This window comes from Hemibagrus wyckioides, linkage group LG21, assembly GCF_019097595.1.
Source record: "Hemibagrus wyckioides isolate EC202008001 linkage group LG21, SWU_Hwy_1.0, whole genome shotgun sequence".
Classification (NCBI taxonomy): Eukaryota; Metazoa; Chordata; class Actinopteri; order Siluriformes; family Bagridae; genus Hemibagrus; species Hemibagrus wyckioides.
The window spans coordinates 13,366,341-13,378,982 of NC_080730.1; the positions used below are offsets into that span (position 1 = coordinate 13,366,341).

The 12,642-nt window shown below is 39.2% G+C and overlaps 1 protein-coding gene across 1 annotated transcript in view; it reads right to left on the reverse strand.

Moving 5' to 3' along the window:
* Positions 1–11,410, reverse strand: part of lrrn2 (leucine rich repeat neuronal 2) — a 57,631-nt gene extending 46,221 nt beyond the window's left edge. The window contains exon 1 of the mRNA XM_058374190.1: positions 11,056–11,410. The gene's annotated coding sequence lies outside the window, so the exon portion shown is untranslated. The remainder of the gene's footprint in view (positions 1–11,055) is intronic.
* Between the last annotated feature and the right edge of the window lie 1,232 nt (positions 11,411–12,642).

Genomic DNA, 12,642 nt, shown 5'->3' on the forward strand with positions numbered 1-12,642 from the left:
GTGAGTGTGTCTGCCTTACATGTCTTTTACAGTATAAGCCACTAGAATGTCCGGCCTCCTGTTCTCTCTTTCATACAACTGAGAGCAGTTAAATACACAGAACCTGGCCTAGCCAAAGCTGACCCATATATCAGCAATAAGGAGAGCAACTAAAGTCTTGGATACACAGCCAGTATGATTTACAACCACATTCCTAACAGGTATAAATCTCCAACACTTCTCCAATGTGACTTTTCATTAGCAAATGCTACCAGAGAGGTAGCAAAACCCCATGGAGTTCTATGTCTCGGCATTTCTTCCTCAACCCAATCATAGATCTCCATATCAGTGCTAATTGTGCAAAAAGTTGTTTGGGGAAATTACCTTAGCACAAACCCCCAAACGACAAATTAGTTTATGTTGTTGTACGGCTCCGTCCCTGGTTCTTGCACCCCCTGATGATCAATTTCCTGTATGTAATGAGCATTATTAGAGCAACCCATGGAGGAGGAAAGGCTTTTCCATTGCCACCTCAAGCAGGGGAGAAAATAAGGGATCAGTGGTGCACACAGAGGAAGCAAAGAACAGCTGATAGGATTTTATTTATTTATTTATTTATTTATTGGTGATAGTGCCCTATGAATTAGAAGAGATGCTAGGAAAGGGAAGTGTCTGCTTCTAATAAATGATCTTCCGGCCTTGACTTTTTCTTTTGGAAATGAGCGTACTGAAGAATATAATTTAATTTCTCGTTTAAATGGCCCAATGAATCAGATAAGGAGCACATGCTCGCAGGCAAAGTGTGGGACGTTAAATTAAATGGACGCACAGGACAGAGGGAGTACAAAAAAAAATGCAAGTGTGGTGTGTGTGTGTGTGTGTGTGTGTGGGGGGGGGGGGGTTATGCTGGGGGTTTGGAGGGTTGAAGGCTTGTAGTTGTACTAGTTGAATCAATGCTTCACCCATCAGCGCCTCCACGCCTGCCAACTCTGGATGTACGATGACCGTCTCTACCATTATGCAGTGAAGAACAGGCACTCTCTTTTAATTAAAAGCAAACTCAGCCACCTGAGCTCGCTTCTGCCTTTGCCCATTTTACTGATTTCACTACGGATTATAGTCAGCCATTGAATTTGTGGAAATTCAAGAGGTTGCATCTAATTATGTTCATTGCACCTACAGTCATTAAATATGCGCAATGCTTTTTTGCTTTTTATTAAATCATGCACAAGCACTTCTGCATACATTTTGTCTGCACATGCACTGGACATGCACATGTAAATGTTTTCATATTTCACTAATATGTTTTTGATGTATTTAACAAACTTGGTTGGTGTTTTTGTGTTCATATTATCTCAAAAAGCTTTTTTCCCCCCTGTCATCACTTTTCAGTGGTGTTTAATGTTGTACTAATGAGAAACCCAGCATAAATGTAATATAGTGGAGACAACAAACGCTGAACCAGAGAGGAAAAGCAAACAAACAAAACAAATAAACAAAATTTGCCCTCACAACGTATTTTTCCTCCTCGGTAGAATTATAGAATTCCTACTCAGGAACTCTGGATGGTTTTCTCAAAGTGCTTGAGTTCAAAGGATGACATAAAATCAACATAGCCGTGTACAGCGTCATAGGTAAACAGAGTGGCAATTCTTACATTGATACATCACTTATTACAATTTGTTTTAAAAAAAAAACAGACAAGCAGAGGGGCATCCATGTTTTTTTCTCCACTTTGAAGCACAAATGCATAGAGGTGGAAAATTACGCCATTCTGAGGTCTGATTTTCCATTTCCGAGGCAAGTTGAGTGCAAAATAATTCCCACTATAAGCAGGTTGTTTACTGGCGCTGTGAGTAATATTGTGAGGAAACGGATATCTAAACGTGAAAATAGACCAATGTGAAGATGAAAGAACTAAACTAGAGAAGTGGGAGAATGAGAATGTCATTACGTTCGAGAATGAGAATTTCATTACAAAATAAATCTTGGAGATCGGATGTTAATTATTAAGTCATTCAGGCTTACCAAATGTTAAATCATTCAGGCTGGAGTTTTCCTTTGTGTAGAAATGCTGCTGTGCATGTAGATAGCACGGATTTATAATGCTAATCTGCTATTTATAATGCCGAGCTGTACCAAGGTGTCCCTTTCCCGCAGACAAGCAGGTGTTTTGCGTCCATAAGGAGTACGTTACGTGCAGGAGGATGGAGCATGTTGATGGATAAAAAACAAAACAAAACAGGAGAATGAGAGACAGAGAGACTGCCACTGAGAAGAACAACATGTAGATCATGGTGATTAAATGCAACAGGAAGCTCCAGGAGGTGGTGGGTGGAGGGAATGGTACTTAGGCCTCTACCAGGCACAGATGGCCCATGGCATTCTGGATCATGTCACACTGAGCTGGGAAGATCCCGGGGCGAGGCGTCTCCTCCCTGGACTGTCACCAGTCATTGATGTCAGGTGACGCTGCGGGGAAGAGACTGCTCATTAGGTTTGCCTCAATTTCCTTCAACCTTCCTGGATAGAGAGAACAACATTCAATTTGTGTCACTCATTAAGCCCCTTATTTCCAGTGACACTTAGCAGAGGGCTGCGGCTGCTACATTGCCTGCAATAATGAAAATTACAAGAAGATGTAGCTGTAGCAGAGGGCCATGCCTGCATATGGGTGTTGTGGAGAGGAGAAGAAGAAAAGAAAGTGTGAGTTTGAAGCGTGGGTATTTATTTTGAGACAGCTAAGTATAACCACATGGTTGCACATGGAATATAGAATCACCGCTAGGTTCTGTTGGATTATCTAACTAGTGTTAATGTGTGATTATTGCAGTAGATACATTTGGTGGATTCATGTGTTTGTGACTTGAATAAACATTCTCTCTCTCTCTCTCTCTCTCTCTCTGTTCTCTTTCTCTGTAAGTTTTTGGCCATGCAGAGAATTGTCATCTGGCAAAACACTATTTCTAATTACTATTGTGTTTCTGCATGATGAAGTACATAGATTAATGTACTGTTTAACTGGTGCATTATGATAAACTTCCAAACACTGTGTTGAACATTTACATAACATTCTTATTATGCAACCTTCTGTTATACAGAACCAATCTGAAGTGTCGACTAGAAGAATCTGTATCTGTTTAACACTCTACATCTGAAGTGGGTGTGGCCTAAGCCTGACATTTTTTAAGTTAATTAAATATGAAACCATATCACTTCAGAAACAATGAAATCTAACCCTAGGTTACTGTCTCTGTAGCATTCTTCAGAAGTTATTGTTATACAAGTCTCAAGTAAGTCTCAAGTGTTGGCATTCAAGTCCCAAGTCAAGACTAATAAAGCGTAAGTCAGGTTTTTGAATCCTTATCTTTAAGTTTTAAGTCATGTTGTTGTCCTTCGGCTGCTTCCTGTTTGGGGTCGCCACAGCAGATTATCCAATCTGCATACTTTGATTTGGCACAGGTTTTACACCCTTCCTGATGCAACCCTCCCATTTTATCCTGGCTCGGGACCGGCACTGACAGTCAACCCTTTAGTGACTGGGTTGGTTTCCTGCCCGAAAATCAAACCCAGGCTGCCTAACAAGTCAATCATAATTTACCAAATTGAAGGCAATAGTAATGGCAATGGGTACTGATGGATCATCAGATCAACTTGGGATTAGCTTTGGGCTAAACAAAATGTTGAAGTTGTTGCTTTTCAATTTCAATTTATTTGTGAAAAAATGATAAAGTTTACTGCTTAAAGTTAAGTTACTATTTATACCTAACATTTATCCCTAATGAGCAAGCCTGAGGCAATGGTAGCAAGGAAAACCTCCCTGAGATGATATGAGGAAGAAACCTTAAGAAGAACCAGGTGATCTGTCTTCCATTGTATTTTGTTACTGTCAAGTGCAAGACGGTCAGCTGTTGAACTTCCTGGTTGAACTTTGACACTGGAAACGAAGAATGATGTTGACTTAAATTTGTTAATGTTAATTTGTTAAAGTAAATTTGTTGTTGGGAAGAAAAATAGTTCATTCACTGCACACTTTTTAATGTATAATTTGTAATATTGGGTTTTGGTTTTCAAAATGAGCCAAAAATCTAAGTCACTAATGGCGGAGGTCTTCTTAGATTTGTAGAGTTGCAAATTCTCAAGTAACTCCAAGTCCAAGTCATGTAACTCAAGTATGTATAAATAAAAAAAAGAAATAGTAGGAGATACAAAAAAATTAGATTTATAACTCCCCTAAATACCATATCAGTTATTTTTATACTTAATTTCACCTGCTATTTATGGGTGACTCCTCTTATTAAACAGTTGAGTGCAAAAGTTTGTAAACCCATCGATTTTGGAGCTGACAAAATAACTGTGTCCCTATTAAGCAATGTATCTAAAATAAATCAAAGTAATAAAACATAAATGTGATTTATAGCCAGCAACAATAAACCAAAACAGAAGGCAAAATCAATAGCAATAGAAGTTAAAAAAACCCCAAAACATTTTATCAAGACCCTTGCAGTCTCCAGACATGATATGAGTAATAACAGATAGAATCAGTCAGAATGTGTGAATATTGGCCATGCAATCTGATATGGGAAATGGATATGGATAGCCTAAGGCTGGGAAGCAGTTATAAAAATGATTAGGGATATTTATTTTGTAGTCTGAAAGTTAGATAGCAAACTTTTATTTCATTATTCATTATATTGCATTTTGGCTCACCTGTGATACAATACAAAAACATCTATGAATGAAATGTTTGATCATTAGAATTCATCTTCCTCTCCTTTGTCCTAAGGGTATGCAAAGTTTTGCACATGACGGTGTATTTTATACGTTAAGATTGAACTCTCATGATAAGGCATGATTAGCCATGCAATCTTTGATCAGCACTGTGACTATGCAACAATGAGTTCTGCTTGACTGAGTAAATGTGTACCACTGTGAAGGCTGCATATGGGAGATTCCCTAATGAGGTAATAAACATGCATGTGTTCTGCATTTCAGCAAGATGGAAATATCTTGATGGAGATATCATGATGGAAATGCTTAAGTAGGACCGTTGGAGCACAGGAATGTGTATCTGTTTAAACAGATGTATATTGTGTTTACGTATATATTGATAATAAAAAAAAACATTTCGCCAAAACAGGGAATTTAAATGTGTGTGTGTATGTGTGTGTGTATGAGAGAGAGAGAGAGAGAGAGAGAGAGACCCTGTGCAAAATCTCTGCCGCAGAATCACCTAAGCATTTGATTTTGAGCCACTTTCCTTTAATTTAATTTACTAGGGTACGCTATGAATTATTCAGTTTTGTACATTGTGACATTACACGAATGCTCAGAGCCACAGGCGGCAGCTGCAGTCAATCTCTTGCACTCACTCTGGGACGTTCCGGGTGCCTCCAACCCATCATCTCATTAACCCTTCCTGCATTTTGACTCTTAGCCACTGTAGATGGCATTTTAATCATTCTCAAGGTGAGTGTAAGTGCAATACTTTTCTTCTAATGTTAGAGACCACACTAGTGCTAGAGTACCTTTTATTAAAGAAACAGTCTTGTTTGTTTTTCAGCCTGTGTGTAGTGTATATGTAATTACCACAGATAATCATTTTGCGATGTTAGCTTCGGTGTACTAAGAAAACAGAAAACGGGGTGGTTCTCGTGTAGTTTCATCCAGCTTCCGATGCTGGAGCACTGTAATTCTGTAGCATGTAATTCTGGTTACTTTCCCTACGGACAGGCAGGTGGAGTGAGATAGATAACAACATCAACATAATACCCATTGCTTTGAGTCAATGGCAAACACCTTCATTATGAAATCTGTTGTGAAATTTCTTTCATATTTTTCATGATTATGTGATGCATGATTTCATCATTTAAGATCATTTAACCGATTCTACCATGCACTATTTTGCTACCTGTGATACAATAAGAAACCTCTATGACTTCTCTTCTCTTTGTCCTAAGGGGTTTGCTCATGTTTATATGCTCTACAAGACCATGCGAGTTCTGCTTGACTGAATAAATGTGTATTCCCCTTGCCCTGCATTAATTCATTCATAAACATACCTTGTCTGTATTTGTCAAGTTTGTACACTGGGAACATGTCTTCTTTATATGTCCTGGATCAAAATTCATGTCTGTAGTAATCACACATACATTACAGAAAAAGATTAGGTTAAAAATCTGAACCATTCCATCTCTTTCGAACGTTTTAGCCATCCCATCTCTTTTGAACGTTATCTAATGAGCTCAGTGTTTTTGGCCTGTTGTACCTGAATGATGTTAGCACCCATTGATAAAAAGTTTCTGGAGAAACAGCTTGAGCTGATCTGAACTAAGCTTCCTTTGCTGCTGACTTCTCCGTTGCTCAGATATCCCAGAGTTGACATGGACTTTATTCAGAGTGCTAAGATCGGTTTTGTCAGCTTGATATACTTTAATCCACATGCGGGTCAAGACTGTACTGATGAGAATATCATATAATCTTGCGATCGATACATCACATTTTGTTTTCAAGATGCACTATGCACTTGGTTTAACATGATCACCATACAGACAGATGGGCTCCTTCTCAGCATTATTTATGAACTGCTATAGCATTAAGGTCTAGTGAATTGATCTGGATGACCTGTTTAATTCTCAACTCCAGTCCAACCTGGGATTTATTCTCATGACTAAGCCTTTTTGGTCGGAGCTAAAAAAAAAAGAAGGAGTATGTATTAACATTAAAGGTATCAATTTCAAGGTGTAAAAGAGAGAGAGGTCAAACAGAGGTCTGGCTATAGTTGCTAGCAAGACAATAGCTGCTGAGGAGTGAGGTGGAGTGGCAGGTAAACTGGCATTCTGTCAAGTTACAAATGACTGCTATTAACCGTGTTGCTCTTAAATCTATCCAGGTTGCTTCAACATCACTGTTTGCATTCATCAGTGGCTGCAAAATGGCAGACTGATCTATTTATTCATTCAGCTATGCTCTTGAGGGATGCGAGCACTGTTCTTTCTGTCGCTCCTTCCTTCTGTTCATAGTGTAGCATGAAAATTGCTTGTATTTGTGAGAAATGAAAAGCACAGTACTTTGTCTGGTTGTGAATGCTGTATAATTTTGCTTTAAATTCTCTATCAAATGGAGGATTACCTACCAAAATCCCCCCAAAAAAGTAGCAGCATGCTGTTTCAGTGCTTTGGGAACGTTTCAGGTTATCATGGTTTTGTGTGTGTGTGTGTGTGTGTATGACTTGACGGGAGTACACCACATTGAAAAGGCAGAATGTCTAGAAATGTGACAGCACAAGTTTTTTCCCCCCTCTCTCCTCTCTCAGTTAGACAGACGTTGGCGATGCCTCTGCTCTCCAACCAGGACAAAAGGTGACACCTAAGAGCACTTACACACACTCAAACCACACATGCAGGCACAGAGTGCTCATCTGCAGTACTACTGCTTCCTAGCAGGCAGGAGTCAGGTATTGCCTCTGGCTGTCTAAGCTCAAGCTTAACTCAGTAACTCAGAGAGAATGCAAGAGAGACAGACAGGTGGAAAGAAATCAATAGATATATCAACATAATGCCCATTTCTGTGAGTAGCATTAATAGTAAACTTCATCCCAGTCAAATCTATCTGCCCTGTCTTAATAAACATTTTTCTCTCAGGTATCTCCAGGCTTTCTCTTGGAGTGGTGTTCTTATCTCACCTCTCATCTACAAGTTTTAAAAGCACTGTAATTGGGATTATTCTTTAATTCCTCTGGGGCTGATCCTAGGTGATAAAAATGGGATTACAACAGTTAATTCAGTGGGACATCACTGGAATGATAATTAGATGTCAGCCCTTAAATGGTGAGCCACTGAAGCTGTAGAATATTAATACATTAATCAGGATAAATCATGGCATGTCTATGCATGACAAAGAAACATGTGATTTTTGTAAAATAACCAACCCAAATCAATATCCTTACATCTCTAATCCATAAGATAAGATCCATTGACTCGACTGCTGTAGTCAAATTGGCAGACCTGTGAGACAAAAGCTATACCTGCAATCAACCTGCGTCTACTCTCTAATCATTGGGACATCTGTCTTTATTGACTCTGCTCATCTGCTGGATCTCTCTCTCTCTCTCTCTCTCTCTCTCTCTCTCTCTTTCACAGGCACCTGCTCTACCCCTCCATTATCAACGGTACTAGCGCAGAGAGACAACAAGGATAAAGCATATAACAGATGTTTTGTTCAAGAAGTGCAAAATCTCACATTTTTTGCAAACTTACCTGCAGAATGAAAACGTTGCTGAAATGCCAGGATTATAGAACAGATAATAATTAAAAAAGAAAAGTTTACAAAAGAAGCTGCATACAGTACTAGTGCAGAAGATGGATCTAGGGTATTTGCATTTCTGGACTCTTAATTGTTTGCAGCTGCCTGGTCAGCCCTCCAGCGGTTTTATTTTTAGAAGGATCAAGTGTACTATTCGCATGGTCTTCAGTGGGTACTTTTGGGGCTGAGCACAATATGAAATGGTTTTGGAGTTTAGAGTTACAATCCCGGCTGATATCAGATCCGATCACCTAGTTTAGATCAAGCATTACAAGGTAAGAAAAAATAACATAAATTCACACTTTTTGGTCTGTTGGGTTTATATGCTTTGGGATTCATTCCCTGTTTTCTTTTGAGGACATGCCTTAGGTAAAAAATTTGACTTGGAGGAGCCTTGAAAGTCAGTCTGAAATGTTTGGTCTGGTTCCTAGGGGCTGCAGTGGATCTAGACGAGGGCTTAATGTAGAGTGAGGTGGAGCTCAGCAACCTTTATGGCAATATCCCAATCCTATTAGTTAATAGCTCATTACATGGACAAATGCCTCCATCTTGATTTTCACCAGAATGTTCAGTCTTGCAGCCCTAACACTTACAGGTTTGACCCTTGGACATATACACTTTTCATGTGGAACCTTTACAACCGTGAGTTTCCCTTTCAGAAAAAGGTTCCTTACCTATCCAGCCAACCCTTGGTAAATCTTTTTTTCCCCTTCTAATAGGATAGGAAGAACAATTAGATCAGGAAATATGGGTAGCTTTTATTTAATAATAAAGATGTTTGTGAATTTCAAAGCTGAAGGCAAGGTTTAATTTGCACTTGATGAGTTCTTGAAGCAGTTTGGAGCCATCAGATGGAAGCAACAGAGAAAATCGACACAAAATTTTCACATATTCGCCAGATGCTAAAACTGGCAGTGAAATAGCTACAGATGGGTGACAGATTAAAGGAAAACTGGTGGCTCTGTTTTGTTCTGGCATTTTCCTGGCATGGTTTGAGTCTTAGGATTCTATAGGATTCTTTCCTATAATGTGGCCATTAGAAGAAAGCATCAAAACACCCAACTTTTAAACTTTTTTTTCTTTCTGTGTGTGTGTGTTTCCAGTACATACTTTTAGAAAAACATGCCATGTTCTGGTGGTTTTGGTCATCCAGGACCTTACAAACCTTGTTTTTTTTCTGCGTCACCCATTCATATTTCAGAAAATATTTTTAAAATCATTTAAAAAAATTTTCAAACATTTGGTGAAATGCCAATGGGCAAACAATACATTTTGCTGGCTATACACTTAAATGCATCTTAGACCAGCAATTATTTGCTTTTCAATTTGTTCTATAGCTTAAGAATTTGCAGAAGCCATCCTTCTACAATATGATGAGCAGACATAATGACAATAATGTATAGACTCTGTAATGCAATCTGGGAAAGAGTCAAGCATCATCATGCAAGAAATGGATGCATATTTGCCTTCTATAATCATAGCTACAGACAGGAGTGAAGGCTAATCAACATTACGAGGAACAAACGACGCAATTATCTTTCCAGTCTACTTGTCAAGACAAGCCATGTGTTTAATTTCAGGGTACAAGTTATTAGTGATTCATTCATTTATTTATGGGTTAGAGTTTTATGAGCCAAGTAGTTGCTGTATAAATTTACATGTTTGATTTGAGGTCATTTCTGAAAAATCTGTTCTGAAAATCTCTCGTTTAGGAATTGTTGAAATAAGCATCATAGCTAACAATGTACAGCAAATGTACAAAAAAATATATCAAATGCATTTGATTAAACTGAATAGACACAGTATATGTGCTCAATACACGCACTCATTCTCCTCTATATGTATGATATGTATGATGCTCTCCAAACAACAGTGCATCCATATACAACAGCAGCACACCGGACCCCTGCCAGAGCGTTTACATATCTGAGCTCTCTCTCTCTCTCTCTCTCTCTGTCTCTCTCTCTCACACACACACACACACACTGGTTCGTTTCACAAGGACAGGCAGGGGAGAATGAAATCCTTCAGCTCAGACCCCGTCAGACATGCTTGCGGAGGTAGATAATCACAACTGCACTGCCAGAATTACTCTAAACACTAAAGCTACCGCACCAACACAGTAGCCAAGTACACAGCTAGATGGCAAGTGAGGAAAAGAAAGAAAGAGGGAGTGGGGGAGAGTGAGAGAGAGAGAGAGAGAGAGAGAGAGAAGGAGGGAGGAAGGGTTTGGATGTTGAACACTTCAATGAAATGACAGATGTATCGCACTGAATGCACACACACGTACACCCACACACACACACAATGCATTCAGTGGCACCCCACAGTCACCTTATTTTGCGATGACTTTTGCAGTGAAATTTCACGGCACGACGCATTCCCCTTTCACTACATCCAAGTTAATGACAGAATCTGAATCTGCTCCATTCCTATGTGTCTGGAATGCCAATGATAACTGCCACCCGGGATGAAAGAAAAAAAAAAGAGACAACAAATCAAACCAAAGCTGATCCCTGCTCAACAGCACAACTTAGGCTAGTCGACTTGAATTGCTGCCAGTTTTTTTCCGATGATGCACTTTGATGATGCCAAACCACAGGGCTACCGCATGAATCCTTAAACAATGTTTACAAAGCCATTCTTCTTATTCTTAATCTTTTTGTCATTGGCTATGACGATTCAGAGCTAAGCCATAAACATACTGTATTGCATTTTAAATGCCATTTCCTTGGTTACAAGTTCAGAAAGAAAGACATTAAACTTCCTTACCCTGAAAAGACAAGAAACGTCTGTGTGTCTCAAGGCTTTGTCTTCTGATCTTCCTTTTTTCTTTCCCCTCAGCTGTATTTCTTTTCCCCCCCAGCTTATTCTGTGTCTTTTCGCACGACGCCACTCTAGCGCACCTCTCAGGATTAACACAGACCAAATCTTTAGCCCCCAACCTACAGCACTGTGTCTTTATTACTGACACTGTGTAGGCGTTCTACAGAGGACGGATGTGTGTGCTCTCCACTCCTCTCTCTCTCTCTCGCTCTCTCTCTCTCTCTCTCTCTCGCTCTTGCTCTGAGGTTGGCTCTCTCTGTGTTTCTCTGCCGTTCTAACCATGTGACTGTTACTGTTAGGGATGAGTCCACTTGAGTGGCATTAACAAAGTGGCGGCAAAAACCATCTCTCTCTCTCTCTCTCTCTCTCTCTCTTTCTTTCTCTCTCTCTGTTTCTTTCTGTCTCTTCCTCTGTATTTCTAACCTCTAATTCTTTTCTTCCCCCAGCAGTCATTCCCCATTCTAACTCTAAGAAAGTAAAATGTGCTATTTTACACTCACCTACTCCTTTTCCACCAAACAGGGCTGTAATCACATTTGCACAGTGATGCAGCAGTGAAACGCCCTCCCTGTGAGGCTGCGAAGACTCTCATTGCAAAGATTTTGATTAAGCAATGCTTACATCTGCCTTTACGGGAACACAAACACATTCACTCAGTAACTGTCATCAACCACATGGTCTCTGCTTTAAATATCAAAACCATTTGCCCAATTTGCTGTATGGCCAAATTCGTTATGTGTTGTGTGATCACATGACTATACAGATGTTAGGTAACGTGTCACTTTTGAATTTTTCCTACAGGAATGTTTCAATTTCAATTAAAAATAATAGACAGTAGCAGCACTTTGGAGGATTGGAATAACCCTACTTAATAATAATGAAGCACTTAGTTCATAGGGTAGCCTTTATAAAGATTTTATATAAGGATAGTGATTATGGCACTAAATGACACCCGCAAAAGTCTTCCAGACAAGTAACATAACCCTACATGAATATTAATAATGTCTTCTGCAGATTATGCAGGTTTCATGAAGCTCTTTATACACTATCATAAAATAAAGTGGGAGTAAAGCTGCATGACACCTGGTTAAGTCTTCATGACAACTGATACAATTTAACATGAATAGTAATAAAGGCTTATGCAGGTGTCATTTAGCATACGCATTCATGACAATTTACATAACCCTACATAAATATGAATAAATGCTTTTTCAGGTGTCATGTAACACTTTTAACAATTTAGGGTAGGCTAAATGCCACCTGACCTAACTCTATTTAATGTTACATACGTAATGGCGCTACATAAGGGCAGTGTTCATAGGGCTACATGACACTGGCATAAGACTACATAACAACTTATCTGAATACTCATGAAGGGAACCTATCCTCTTCTGCGATTATAAATCATCATTCTATAATTGTATGCTATAAAGCTAAATGTGCACTGAAAGGGTCTTCAGTATTCTTGTCACAGGTGGACAAAATATCTGACCTCATATCATGACACATTATGAATTTGAACAGCAACGGTGA